The sequence below is a fragment of the Macaca mulatta genome, chromosome 16, assembly GCF_049350105.2.
Source record: "Macaca mulatta isolate MMU2019108-1 chromosome 16, T2T-MMU8v2.0, whole genome shotgun sequence".
NCBI lineage: Eukaryota > Metazoa > Chordata > Mammalia > Primates > Cercopithecidae > Macaca > Macaca mulatta.
The window spans coordinates 90,660,176-90,674,651 of record NC_133421.1 but is presented as its reverse complement, the minus strand read 5'-3'; the positions used below and the strand labels follow the sequence as shown (position 1 = coordinate 90,674,651).

Below are 14,476 nucleotides of genomic sequence, written 5' to 3'. Positions count from 1 at the left end.
GCTCAGGTGATCCGCTCCACTCAGCCTCCCAAGTAGCTGGGACCACAGGTGCGCACAAGCACACCTGGCTAATTTGTGTATTTTTTGTAGAGATTGGGGGGTGGTCTCATTATGTTGCCGAGGTGGGTCTCGAACTCCTGATCTCAAGTGATCCCCAGTCCTCATCCTCCCAAAGCGCTGGGATTATAGACAAGAGCCGCCGCGCCTGACCTGGCTTTTAAAAAAATGATCAATTTAAGCTTTCATAGACTGTCCATCTTTTTCAGTTCTGGGGATGCTTGACCCATTGGCCAAGGGCCCTGACCTCTGCTCCCAGCTGGCCTCCCCTCCTGTCACCATCTCAGACTGTTGGTCTTTGCCACTCCAGGGTCCCGTGAGAGATCAGGGGACACAGTCTTGTTGGCGGCATCTCTGTTGTCTGTGGCCTGCAGAGCTCAGAGGCTCCTTGCGGGCAAGTCGCAGGCCTTCGTAAAGGGAATGTTTTGGGGATGTGATGAGGGACAGGCAGTGGGTTGTACCTGATGAATCCATTTGGCATTACTGGCTCTCTATGCCGTTAGATTCTTCTCTCTGTGCTCTACCGAGAAAACCCTGGCATCTCAGCTGGGCAACTGTTAAGTCCAGCTTTCTTTCTTTTTTTTTTGAGACAGTCTCGTTCTGTTGCCCAGGCTGAAGTGCAATAGCGTGATCTCGGCTCCCTACAACCTCTGCCTCCTGGGTTCAAGCGATTCTCCTGCCTCAGCTTCCTGAGTAGCTGGGATTACAGGCGCCCACCACCACGCCCAGCTAACTTTTTGTATTTTTAGTAGAGACTGGGTTTCGCCGTGTTGGCCAAGCTGGTCTCGAACTCCTGACTTCAGGTGATTTGCTTGCGTCGGCCTCCCAAAATGCTGGGATTACAGGTGTGAGCCACCGTGCCCGTCCAAGTCCAAGTTTCCAGCAAAAAATAGAGCGAAGTGCTCTGGTTTCTCACAGATGCTCAGGCAGACAATTAAGCCCAGAGTCCCTGGAGTGCACAGTCGCCCAGACAGTGGGATCCACGCTTACCACTAGTCTCTAGCTTGAATTAGCAAAATCGTGATAATCTTGGGGTGTGGCAGGTTTTTACTTTTCTCCCTGGAGTCAGCTGGGATCTCAGTCCAGTTATGGGGTTAGAGGCAACCAGGGGTGATGGGCCTGGATCTCAAGGGGAATCAGCCTCCTGCCGCAGGCAGGTGCTTCAGGCGAGGCGTCCCAGGCGGGGAGCTGCCTCAGATAGGGAGGAGGGCGGCTCCTGCCGGCAAGCAAGGCTGAGTGGGACTCCCTGGGCAGGGGGTCAGGGTTACCCCTCAGCTCCTTCCATCCCCACTTCCCCCGCTCTGCTGTAAGGTTCACACAGGCTACCTGGGGAGGCTGAGAATTTAATTTCCATTGTAATCCTCTGAGCCGTAGGGTAAAACTTGGGAAATCATTTTCAGATGCCGCGGTCTTGCTACCAGAAGATTTTCTTCGCTGGTCCTCCTTGTTTTCTGATTTTCTCCCTCTGACTTGAACTGAGACTGCAGTGCTCTTGTGTGTGATTTCAAAGATGTCATCTTTCCCCTGCTGTCGGAAATCGCCAGTCTGCCCCTGGTCCTTGTAGGCAGCAGGGGGCATTCCTTCTGAGGCTCCGAGGGAGAATGCGGCCCATGCCTCCCGCTGGCCCCGGTGACTGTGGGCAGCCTTCGGTGTCCCTTGGTTTGTAGAAATATCACCCTGTCCTCTGCCTTCATCTTTCCAGCGTGTTCTCTCGTGTTATGACTGTGTCCAAATGTTACCTTTTTATAAGGACAATATAGGTTATATGGAGGAACCTGCCCTAGCACTGCCTACCTTAACTAATGACATCTGCAATGATGCCATCTCCAGCCGAGGTCCCGTTCTGCAGCGCTAGGGGCAGGACTTCAACCCGTGAGTTTCGGGGAGGCACAATCCGCCCTTAACACAGCCATGAGATCAGCACCTGAGCTTTGCCCCGGAAAACAGGAACCCCTCTGGGCATTTCAAGAAGGGAGGTGTTTAATACAAGGATTAAGTCCTTCAAAAATCATTAGGAGTTGGAGGAATGAAGGCCGGGGAGTCCCATCCCTGGATCGCGGGGACATGGCGAGTGTTTAGAGTCGGGAGGTTGCAGGGACCACGGGAAACCCTTGGTGATGGCCACAGCTGTCCCCAGCACCAGCGTGAAAATGCCCACCCGCCACGGCAAGACCTCACGTGGGCCAGAGCCAGGAACAAGGACACGGATTCTACTCCTCTCCCACTGTCTCCGTCTCACAAGAGCCCTTCCCGCTGGGAACACTCGCCCGGGATCCCTCAGCAGGCAGCATGGGGCCAAGCTGCCTACCCACAGCCGGCCTGGAACACGAGATGGGAAGGCTGGGGGGGGATCCAGGAAGGCTCCAATTAGGAGGTGACATTTGGGGTGGCCTTCAAATGACACACAAACGGGAGGCAGCCGGTGAGATGTGGTTCCTGTGAGGCCAATGATGTCAACATGACATCATCCAATTGTTCTCTCCGCCCAGGTGTCCACCAGCCTCTGGGGGTGGTGCTGGTGGCTCCACTCCACGGAGGTGGCCCCAGGCCTTCTGGGTGCAGGAACCGACCAATGCAGTCACCAATGGAGGAAGCCCTCCCACTCTCTGTCCCTCATCTCCTCTTCCCTGACCATGCGGCCAGCTTCCTCCTAGGGCCGGAGGGCCCGCCGGTGGAGAGGGCAGCCCTCCTTCTCCGTCTTCCAATCCCAGCCTAGTCAGCTGCAGCCAGGGCAGGTAAAGGCCTATGGTTACCGGGCCTGGGAGTAGCACCCACGCCTGAGCCCATGCCTAGTCGGGAGGGAGGGAAGGTGGGGCCGAGAAGCGTGGAGAGAGGGAAAGGATTTCACTGTGTCGCAGGTGACCTGCCTGGGCTGCGTGCTGACGCCTGGCTTGGGCCAGGAGACCCTGGGATCATGAAGCGGGGACTGCACCTGTCCTCGCAGGTGCCCCGCATCGGTGGGGCCCAGGGGATGTGGGGGAGCTGCCACCTTCTCCACGCTCCTAGCGGGATCTTCAGGGTCAGACTAAGCAGTGGTGACGTAGGGAGCAGAGAAAATGATGAGCCTGAGGAACATTCTGGAAGAAGTCAAAAGCAGCAAATCCCCAGGGCATGGGCGGGAGCCCGGGAAGTGCTGGTGGCGCACAGAAGTGCGGGGTTGGAGGGACCCGCGGCTGCAGACACTCCCTGGCGGCCTGGGGAAGAGGTGTCCCTGGAGGGGCTGGCGCCAGCGCCGCGGAGGACGGGGCTGCTCCCAGACGAGGCCCCGGGTGGCCCAGAGGGAAGATCCTGCCTGGTGGGGACCCTCAGGGACCCGTGGAGTAGGGGCGCTGGGTTGCAGGGGGTTAAGGGTGAAGACATCTTGTGGGTGCTCGAGAGCTGCGGTAGAAATGGGGCAGGAAGGGGTGGCGCGGGGCCTCGGGGCTGACGTCCCAGCAGCCGGTCCCGCCCCGGCGGGCAGCGGCGACCCCCGCGCCAGGGGAAGGAGCAGCGGCTGTGGCGGCCACGCGGTGGCGCTGCAGGACCGGGAAAGCCGGCGGCCCTGGCAGCGGGGGCGGCTCCCAGACCCCGGCGGGAGAGACCCGGACCCCGGCGGGCGGGACCCCACACCCCTGCGGGAGAGACCCGCAGACCCCTAAGGGGCTCCCAGACCCCGGCAGGACGCCCCGGAGTCCTCGCGGGCCCCTCCGCTGTGCAGGCTCCTGCCCGGACGGCAGCAGAGACGGGGCGTCCCGGAACCCCGCGGGGGCGGGGCGGGGCACGGGGAGTGGGAGGCCCTGTGGCCGCGGGACCTGCGGGGCTCGATGAAGTCACTCCCTCACTCATTCACTCATCCATTTATTCACCTGCTCCCTCCCTCCCGCTTCACTCATTCCTTCATTCATTCATTTATTCACGTGCGCATTCATTTCCTCCCTCGTTCATTCCTTCACCCCCTCATTCACTCACTTCCTTATTCACTCATTCATTCACCTGCTTATTAACTCCTTCACTCCCTCTGTCCCTCACTGACTCACTCACTCATTCACTCCCTCTCTCACTCATTCATTCACCTGCTCATTAACTCACTCCCTCCATCCCTCACTGGCTCACTCATTCACTCATTCATTCACTTACTCATTGATTAATTCATTCACCCGCTCTTTAACTCCCTCACTGCATCTCTCCATCCCTCACTGACTCCCTCATTCATTCCCTCTCTCCCTCATTCATTCATTCACTCACCCACTCCCTCACTCATTCACTCATTCATTCATCCTCTCATTCACCCACTCACTCATTCACTCACACACACACTCATTCACTCATTCACCCACTCATTCACTCACACACACACTCATTCACTCATTCATTCACTCATTCACTCACACACACACTCATTCACTCACACATTCACTCACACACACACATTCACTCATTCACTCACATTCACTCGTTCACACACACATTCATTCACTCATTCACTCACACACACATTCCATCACTCATTCATCTCATTCACCCACTCATTCACTCACACACTCATTCACTCACACATTCACTCACACACACACTCATTCACTCATTCACTCACATTCACTCGTTCACACACACATTCATTCACTCATTCACTCACACACACATTCCATCACTCATTCATTTCATCCTCTCATTTACCCACTCACACACTCATTCATTCACTCATTCACTCACACACACACTCGTTCATTCATCCTCCCATTCACCCATTCACTCACACACTCATTCATTCACTCACACACTCACACACTCATTCACTCATTCATTCATTCATCCACTCATTCACTCACACAGTCACACATTCATTCACTCACTCATTGACTTACTCATTCACTGACTCACTCATTCTTTGACTCATCCACCCACTCACCCACCCACTCATCCACCCACCCATTCATACACTTGCTCATTAACTTTTTCACCCACTCATTCACCCACTCACTCACTCACTCACTCATACACTCATTCATAATCATTCATTCCTTCAGCGCCTACCTTGGGCAGGCCCTGCTCTGAGAACTGCAATCCCTTTGTCATGGGGTTTGCATACGACAGGGGATACAGGGGAATGGAGGGGTGCTGAGGTGGAGGGATGCTGGGTGGGTAGTCAGGGAACTCTTCCTTGAGGATATGGGATCTGATCTCAGGAGCCTGAACCCCAGATAGAGGGACAGCGGGGTGACAGTGCAATGCCAGGACTGGCTGGTGGGTGGGGCATGGCAGCCCCGGGGCTGGTCCGCCCCTGTTTTCGGCCAGCCAGAAGCACTTGGCCCTCACCCAGGAGGGAAACAGGCTTGGAGGCCATGGGTCAACCTGGTGAGAGCAGCTGGATGGGCAGGAACGGCCCTGAGGGGAAGGGGCATGGGGGCGAAGTCAGCCTTTGGCCTAAGCCCCTGGGCAGACGTGACGCCACTTAGCAGATGACATCGGCTGACACAGGGGTCACAGGCTGCACACACACCACTGCCCCAGCTCCCACACAGCCAGCCTTCCAGGAGGACGGGGGACCGTCTGCATTCCATGGGGGAAACTGAGGCAGGGAGGAGTATAGCGGCCTGTGCGGGGTGGAGCTGGGACTGCCAGGCAGGCAGCTGAAGTGGCCCCCCGGAGGGATGGTCGTGGCCGGAATCAGGCGACTGGGAGGCTCACATGCCTGAGGGGACATGAGCAGCCAGGAGGGGGATCGCCCGGGCCTGGAGGGTGTGTTTTGGGTGCGCTGTGCCAATGATCTGAAGCTCAGGAAGGATGCTGGGCGGGATGGCTTGAAGAGAGCCAGGAAGGGGCCAGAAGACCAGGCTTGGGGCAGGAGGAAGCTCGGGGAGGTGGGATGAGCTCACATCAGCTGTGGCCACAGGAGGCTGCCACAGGCCCTCAGATGGTCCTTGCGTCCCCACTCACCCTGCGCTGGGTTGGTCTGAGTGACCAAGGGCAGAGCAGAGTGATGGCAGGTCACTTTTGAGATTGGGTCATTAATGGCACGGTGGCCTCCCTCTTGGCTGACAGCTGGATGGCCACCCCTGGGAGACCCGAGCCCGGCTTCCTGCTGAGCCACTTCTGGTCTCCTGGCCTGAGAGTGTGTGCGATGATGTCAGCCGCTTTCAGCTGCTGAGTCCTTGGGTCACTTATTGCGCGTGATAGATGATGAATGTGTAGTGGCACAGGCCGCCCCTGGAGTCAGAATTCTGCAGCTCTGCTGCTGGCCGGCTTCATCTCAAGCCCGGGAGGCTGCCGGAGTCACCTCCACGCTCATCTGAGTGGTTGTGGGCAGGAGGCCTCAGTCCTGGCCACAGGGGCCCCTCCAGGTGACTTCCCCCAGAGATGAGGGGATCACAGAGCTGGGGGCTGGGCTGCTGGCCTCGTGACCATGAGAGCAGTGGGTCCCTGGGGCTGCCTGATGTTCGCCTGTTTTTCTGGGCTGTTCCAGGCCTGGATTTGTGTCTCATGACTCCGGCCCCTTAGGGTCCTTGGCGAGTCCTTGGATCCTAGTCTGTTCACGCTGCTGTAACAGAATTCAGAGACCGGGTAATTTGTGAACAATGGACATTTCTTTCTTGCGATTCTGGAGGCTGAGAAGTCCAAGGTCAATGAGCTGGAAGTCCCGTGTCTGGGGAGGGTGGCTCTCAGCTTCCACAATGGTGCCTTGAGCACTGTGTCCCCCTATGGCAGGAGGCAGGAGAGCAAAAGGGAGCCGAGGTGTGAAGCCTCTTATACAGGCTTTTAATCCCACTCACAGGGGAGGCGCCCTCATGACCCAGTTACCCTGAAGGGCCCCACCTCTTAATACGCTAGACTGGGGATTCAGTTCCAACGGGGGTTTGGAGGGACACGATGTTCAGACCAAGGCAGCAGGCACCCTCCCTCTCAGGCCACTGTCTTAAGAGACTTCTGTTTCTCACAGCAAATCCTCTCGCTCAAACCTGGAGGGACCAAAGGCACGACCGGAGCCGCGTTCTCCGGCGTCAGTTTGTATTTTCGTCAATGAAAAAAAATGGAAGTGTAATTCATATAACACGCAATTAACTAATTGATTTTATTTTTATTTTTTAGAGACAGAGTCTCATTCTGTCACCCAGGCTGGGGTGCGGTGGCAATTATAGCTCACTGCAGCCTCCAACTCCTGGGCCCAGGCAATCCTCCCACCTCAGCCTCCCGTGTAGCTAGGACTACAGTCTGTGCCACCACATCTGGCTAACAACTAATCATTTTATTTTATTATTTATTTATTTATTGAGACAGAGTCTTGCTCTGTTGGCCAGGCTGGCATGTAGCGGTACAATTTTGGCTCACTGCAACCTCTGCCTCCCAGGTTCAAGCAATTCTCTTGTCTCAGCCTCCTGAGTAGGTGGGATGACAGGCATGCACCACCACGCCTGGCTAATTTTTGTATTTTTAGCTTAGATGGCATGTTGACCAAGCTGGTCTTGAACTCCTGACCTCAGGTGATCTGCCCACCTCGGCCTCCCAAAGTGTTGCGATTACAGGCGTGAGCCACCGCGCCCGGCCCCATTAACTATTTTAAAGTGTACATTTCAGTGGCATTTAGTGTATTCACAATGTTGTACAACCACCATCTCTATCTGGTGTCAAAACATTTTAATCACCCCAGAAAAATACTCAGTAAGGGCCAGGTGCGGTGCCTCACACCTGTAATCCCAGCACTCCGGGAGGCCGAGGCAGGCGGATCACCTGAGGTCGGGAGTTCAAGACCAGCCTGACCAACATGGAGAAACCCCGTCTCTACTAAAAACACAAAATTAGCTGGGCATGGTGGTGGGTGCCTGTAATCCCAGCTACTAGAGAGGCTGAGGCAGGAGAATCACTTGAACCCAGGAGGTGGAAGTTGCAGTGAGCTCAGATTGCACCATTGCACTCTAGCCTGGGCAACAAGAGCAAAACTCTGTCTCAAAAAAAAAAAAAAAAAACCACAAAACTTAGTGTCACCGCTCATTCCTCCTCTCCCCTCACCCCCTGGTGCCACCAGTCTCCTTTCTGCAGTTGGGATGGTTTTACCTATTCTGGATATGTCATATAAAAGGAATTGCACAATATGGCCTCTGGAATCTGGCCTCTTTTATTCCATGTGTTTGCAGGAGGCATCCTCATTATAGCATGCTTCAGTGCTTCCTTTTCAAGGCTGCATAATATTCCACAGTATGAATATACCACATTGTGTTTATCTATTCATTCATCGTTGCACCTTTGGTTGTTTCTGCCTTTTGGCCGTTATGAATAATGTCCTATAAACATTCCTGTACAAGTTTCTGCATGGACATGTTTTAATTTCTCTTGGGTATATATCTGGGAGTGGAATTGCTGGGTCTAATGGTGATCCCAGGCTTAACTTCTTGAGGAACCGCCGAACGATTTTCCCCAGTGGCTGCACAATTTTCCATTTTCACCAGCAATGCAGGAGGGTTTCAATTTGTCCACATCCTCATCAACTTGTGATTTTCTGGTTTTCTTTTTATTTTTTTTTAATTGTCAAATGATCCTTTATTGAAGTATTTTCCTTTGTGCTTAACTAGCTGGGCATTCCCCGGCACCATTGTTGATGTCATCTATGTCATGAGGGTGGCGGCCTTCAGCATTGCAGCCCGGAGACTGGGCAGTCCCCAGGATCTTTGTAACGGCTCCAGAGAGTTCTCTGGCTAAAGGTCAGTGCCGCATCTGTGGAGCAATGTTGACAATCTCATCAAAAGTGATATTTCCACTGTGTTTAATGTTTTTCTGTTTCTTTTTGTCTCCTGGCGGTTCCTTGAGGGCTTTGATGATCAGGACAGAGGCAGAAGGCACCACCTTACTCTGGGCCTGTCTATTCTGAATGGTCAGTTTCACTGTAATCCTCAGACCCTTCCAGTCACTGGTTGCCTTGGCAATGTCATCACCAGCCTTTTTTGGAGATAGACCCATGGGGCGGTCTTGGGGGCCAGCGCAGATGTGACACCGACTTTGCCCCCCGCTAACCTCAGGTATATGACTTTGACCTTGTTTTTTTTTTTTTGAGACGGAGTGTCGCTCTGTCGCCCAGGCTGGAGTGCAGTGGCGTGATCTCTCGGTTCACTGCAAGCTCCACCTTCTGGGTTCCCGCCATTCTCCTGCCTCAGCCTCCTGAGTAGCTGGGACTACAGGCACCTGCCACCACGCCCGGCTACTTTTTTTGTATTTTTAGTAGAGACGGGGTTTCACCGTGTTAGCCAGGATGGTCTCAATCTCCTGACCTCGTGATCCGCCTGCCTCGGCCTCCCAAAGTACTGGGATTACAGGTGTGAGCCACTGCGCCTGGCCCAGTCTCCTCCCTTTACAGGCTGTGAGGATGGGCATCCTGCACACGGTCAGGGCTTTCCTAGCCAACTGGGTTGACAGCAGTGCCTCATCTGGGTCTTCCAGTTAGGGGAGAAGCTGGGCTCAGAGTATGAAGATGAGGTCAGCTGTGTTACTGCCCAGGGGCTCCTCCTCCTGCAGGGCAGGTCATGCTACTGTGCCAGCGACAAACTGCCTCTCCTGCATCCAGCCCTTCCTTGCCATGGCTGGGGGCCTTTCTGGGAGCCCTTAAACTCTTGTCTCTCACATAGATGGTGTGCGCCACCCAGGCAGGCTCTGTTGGTCCAGATCCCGTGCCCACTGGGCCTCTGCTCCACGCAGGTGGTGGCTGGTCCCGCTCCACAGTCTGCATCTCCTGCGTTTTCTTTCTCCTTCTAACACGGAGGGCATGGAGGGGGCCGTGGCTGGTAAACCCAATATGCCTTGCTCTTGCACTCCCTGGCACCTTCTGGATCCCGGGCTGCTCGCTGGGGGGCTGTGAGAGGCCCTGTGCTGCCCTGGGGCTGGTGCTTTCTGGGCTGGCTCCCCCAGTGCTGGGTTTGGGGGCCCTCGCTGCAGGGTGGGACCTGGTTGCCTGCAGGGTGGGACCTGGTTGCCTGCAGGGTGGGGCCTGGTTGGCTGCAGGTGGGACCTGGTTGGCTGCAGGTGGGACCTGATTGGCTGCAGGGTGGGACCTGGTTGGCTGCAGGTGGGGCCTGGTTGGCTGCAGGTGGGGCCTGGTTGGCTGCAGGTGGGACCTGGTTGGCTGCAGGGTGGGACCTGGTTGGCTGCAGGTGGGGCCTGGTTGGCTGCAGGTGGGGCCTGGTTGGCTGCAGGTGGGGCCTGGTTGGCTGCAGGGTGGGACCTGGTTGGCTGCAGGTGGGGCCTGGTTGGCTGCAGGTGGGGCCTGGTTGGCTGCAGGGTGGGGCCTGGTTGGCTGCAGGTGGGACCTGGTTGGCTGCAGGGTGGGACCTGGTTGACCCAGCAGCTGCTGAAGGTGGAAGCGGCCGGCAGTTGGGAGCTGGTTCTCTGTGGGGCGAACTCTGACCACGGTGAGCCAGGCAGGGGCCAGGACTGGGGAGCGGTTGGTGGGGGTGTGCGGGCAGTTCTCTGGGCCTCCCCTTGCTGGGAGGTGAGGCTGGGACCCCATGTGGGGAATTCCTAGCCCCCAGCTCCTGCCAGCCCTGAGTTGGAGGCTGTGGAGCTTCCTGGCCCCACAGCTTGTCCTTCCTGGAGGGCCCTGGGGATTTAGACCCTCTGGCAAAGCCTTTCCACCCACCCCTCCAGCTTGCCTGTGGTGGATGGTGGATGACCCTGGAGGGCAGCCAGGAGAGCCTCCAAGGGGAGGCCAGAGGGGAACCCACAGCTTTGAGGTACCCCGTGCCTCTCCCTGCAGATGCGGCTGTGGTTCTGTTGGCCCCGCCAGGCTGTGGGGATCTCAGTGGGGGTCCTGGGGTCTGGGCAGCTCTTCTGACCTCATCAGATGGCGTCTGCCCTCCGATGCTGAGTGTGAGTGACATCAGCCTTCTGGGCCCAGGAGGCCACCTGGCAGGATGACTGAAGCAGCCTTGGGTAGTGACCTTGTTGGCTGTTGCTGGTGGCTGTGAGCCCTGCATGAGTGTCCCTGGCCTCAGCACTGGGGGCTCCTCACTTCCCGGCCCCTGGAAGCAAACTCGGAGTATGCCTGTGGGGCCACAGGCTGTTTGGAGGACGCTGCAGTGATGGCCTTCTGGGAAGTGAGGTCTGGGTTTTGGAGGAGGAGGTGGGAGGTGGGGGGTCCTGAACTGCCTTTCCTGCCATATCAGGACCCAGGGCCGGGGACAGCGGGTGTCTCAGGGGCTGCATGGGTGATGGGGGAGGAAGTGCAGGCTGGCGGGGGAGGGGTGGAGTGCATGGGCTGCCCAGCCCTGTCTTGGGCACATGAAGCCTGGTTTGCCAGGTGGGAGCTGAGGGACCTGTGCTCCAAGAGACACATCCAGGGGCTGCGATCAATTTCCAAAGGGCCTTTTCTCCGTTCAGCGATGCTGTTAAGAAGGACAATGACTCATGTGCCACAAGCATCTCGGGAGAACCCATGAGCTCAGGAGCCGGCGACAGACCCCATTTAGAGCGCTCTGCACAGCTACACGGCAGCCCCGCCCCCACCCGTTGGGACAGCTCTGCAGCTGCAAAGGGCGAGCGCTTGGTTCTGAAGGCAGGGCCCGGCGCCACGGCTCTCCTCGCCTCGCTCTCCTCCATGAGCCTCAGGGACCCGGTGGCCACGGCACCCCCAGTTCTCCCCAGAGTTGCTGTTTCCACCTCTGGCTGTGAGGCAGGTGGCGTGGCAGAGGGGCTGGCCTGAGATGTGGGCTCCTGCTGTGAGCGGCACTAGTGGGGTTTGTCATGCTGACACCGACGACAGAGGTGAACTCATGGCCCCCCAGCCCTGGGGAGCAGAGACCCCACTTCCAGGCAGCAGCGGGGGTAGGTGCATCCAGGCCACCCAAAGCTCTCATCCCAGCACCCTCCATGGTCACAGCCCTCCACCAGGCGGCAGGTCACACCATGCCTTCTCTGTCCTCACAGTGGGGTGGCGGGGCTGGGCGTGTAACTCTTGTCCTGTGTTCTGTGGACACTGGTGCCTGGGTCACACAACAGTGGATGGAGCCTCAGAGCCCCAGGACCCCTGTGGCTGCTCCTGCCCCTGGGATGGCAGGGCCAGCACGGGGACTGTGGGGCCCAGGAGGAGGGACCCCCGGCTCATTATGCAGAGGAGGCTGCAGTCAGGCCGACGAGATGCGCAGGGGAGGATGGGATGGGCAGGGAAGCCATCTCAACAGCTGCAGGAGGCTCCTTCCCAAGGTGGAGGAGCGGGAAGGACGGGCAGGGCCCACGCGGTTGGGCTCTTCCTCCTCCAGCTCAGGAGCCACCGACAGGATATGGCCTCATCTGGGTGGCACCAGGTGACCAGGCCCAGCTCAGGGTCCGCTCTCCTCTGATGGTCTAGGTGGATACCGTGCTGCCCTGGGACTTGGCACTGGCTGAGCTGTGTTCTTCCCAGCTCCCAACCCCTGTGGCACCCGCAGTTGTGAGTCCTCAGGTGTGACCTCGGACAGGGTCCATCAGGTGCTTCCCTGGTGCCTGTGCCGTTCTGGAAGCTTCTGTGATCTTGTTTGCTCACAGCACTCCTGCCTGCAGTGACTGTCCCCATGTTAAGATGAGGTACAGGCTGGGGCTTGGAGGTGCCACGGTGGCGTCAGTGTCCCTGGGCCACCTAGCAAACCACCGTGGGCCCGGCAGCCTGAGCAGCAGGCCTGTATTCCCTCCCACCCACTCCGTCTGGAGGCTGGACATGGAGATGGAGGGGCCTCTGGGCTACCTTCTTCCCGGACCACTCTCCCTGGCAGGTAGGCTGTGTCCTTGCATGGCTGTCCCTCTGTGCACAGCTGCGTCCTAATCTTCCTTCTCATAAGGACACTAGTCCTATTGCATTAGGGCCCCCCCCCGGTGACCTCGTTTCACCGTACTCACCCGTGCAAAGGTCCTGTCTCCAAACACAGCCTCAGGCCCGGGTGCAGGGATTCCAGTGCTGGGGCTTCCGCAGGCGGATGTGGGAGGCCCTGCTTGGCCCCTGCCCTGGCCTCCCTGCCTGCCCTGTGCCCTTCAAGGTTTCCTTCCCGGTCTGTGCCTGACTCCGAGGCTCTGTTCCGTCTGGGTATGTGTGGGCTCCGGACCACCCGGTAACTGAGTCTGAGACGCAGACCCCCAGAGGACAACTGCTCTGCCACCTCCCGAGGGCTATCTGCCGAGACCCCTGGAAGGGGGCCAGGCACAGATGTGTGTTGGAGGTCACAGCTGCCCATCTGGCGGGTGCCTGTGGTCCCACCCAGCAGAGCTGCGATGAGCAGGAGCCTCCATGAGAGGCAGCCTCAGTGGCTGACACTCCTGTGGGCACTCCTTGGTGGGACAGCCCCTGTGGCCACCCCTGGCCCTTACCAGTCCCTCGCCGGAGGACTGAGCGTTCCTCCACGTGGTGTCACCAGGCCTGGTCCCTTCGCCACAGCCACGCGGGGTCTGGTAGCAGGGGCAGGTGTGGGCCTGACTCAGCCCTCACCTCCCCCGAGGCCAGCTTCTGCCGCGCACCCATCCCCTTGTTTACGAGCACTCGATTTGTACTCAAGTCTCAGTGACAGAAAAACTGATGCTAATGGGAAAAACAGGACTCTCAACAGAAACCCGCCCAGCACAGCGGCGTGAGTGCCAGGCATCCTTGCCTGAAACAAACTGCAATTCAGTGCAGAATTCCAGGATTCCATGGCAACTGCTCGTGCCCTGCGTTCTGGCCCTGGCTGGGGCTCGGGAGCAGCCGCTGTGTCACGGGGGATCGACTTGTTTACCGGCAGCCCCAGGCACTCGGACGTGGTATCAGCTCCCCATGCCTTGGCCCTGAGATCTGGGAGCCCCACTGGGGCCGGTGCTTCCCCCAACCCCACTGAGCATCTCCTCGCCCTGTGCCACCCGCCTGCTGCCCAAGACCCCTGAGTGTTCATGGGCTCTGCCTGGTGGGAGGGTCTTTGGCTTGCAGACAGGGATTGGTTGGCAGCATAGTGTCCCCTAATGATGTCCACATCCTAACGACGTCCACATCCTAGTGGCAGCCTGTGACTACCTAGCTCGGGGAATCCAGGTTGTATTTGAAACGAAGGTTGGATCAGCTGACTTTAAACTAGGGAGGTGACCCTGGAGCATCCAGGGGGGCCCAGTGTAATCACTAGTTCCTTAAAAGTGGAGGAGGGGCTGGCGTGGGGCTCACACCTGCAATCCCAGCGCTTTGGGAAGCCGAGGTAGCACGATCCCCTGAATCCAGGAGTTCGAAGCCAGTCTGGGCAACAAAGTGAGACTGAGTCTCGACTCTACAAAAAGTAAACAAAAATTAGCCGGGTGTGGTGGTGCATGCCTGTGGTCCCAGCTACTCAGGAGGCTGAGGTGGGAGGATTGCTTGAGCCTAGGAGGTCAAAGCTGCAGTGGCCATGACACACCCCTGCACTCCAGCCTGGGAGACAGTGAGACCCTCTCAAAAAAAAAAAAAGTGGAGGAGGGAGGCAGGCGGGTCAGGCTCAGT

General features: G+C 57.7%; 1 pseudogene; it reads left to right on the top strand.

The window, feature by feature from the left end:
* Positions 1–11,096: 11,096 nt before the first annotated feature.
* Positions 11,097–13,991, top strand: LOC106994153 (uncharacterized; annotated as a pseudogene).
* The last annotated feature ends 485 nt before the right edge of the window (positions 13,992–14,476 follow it).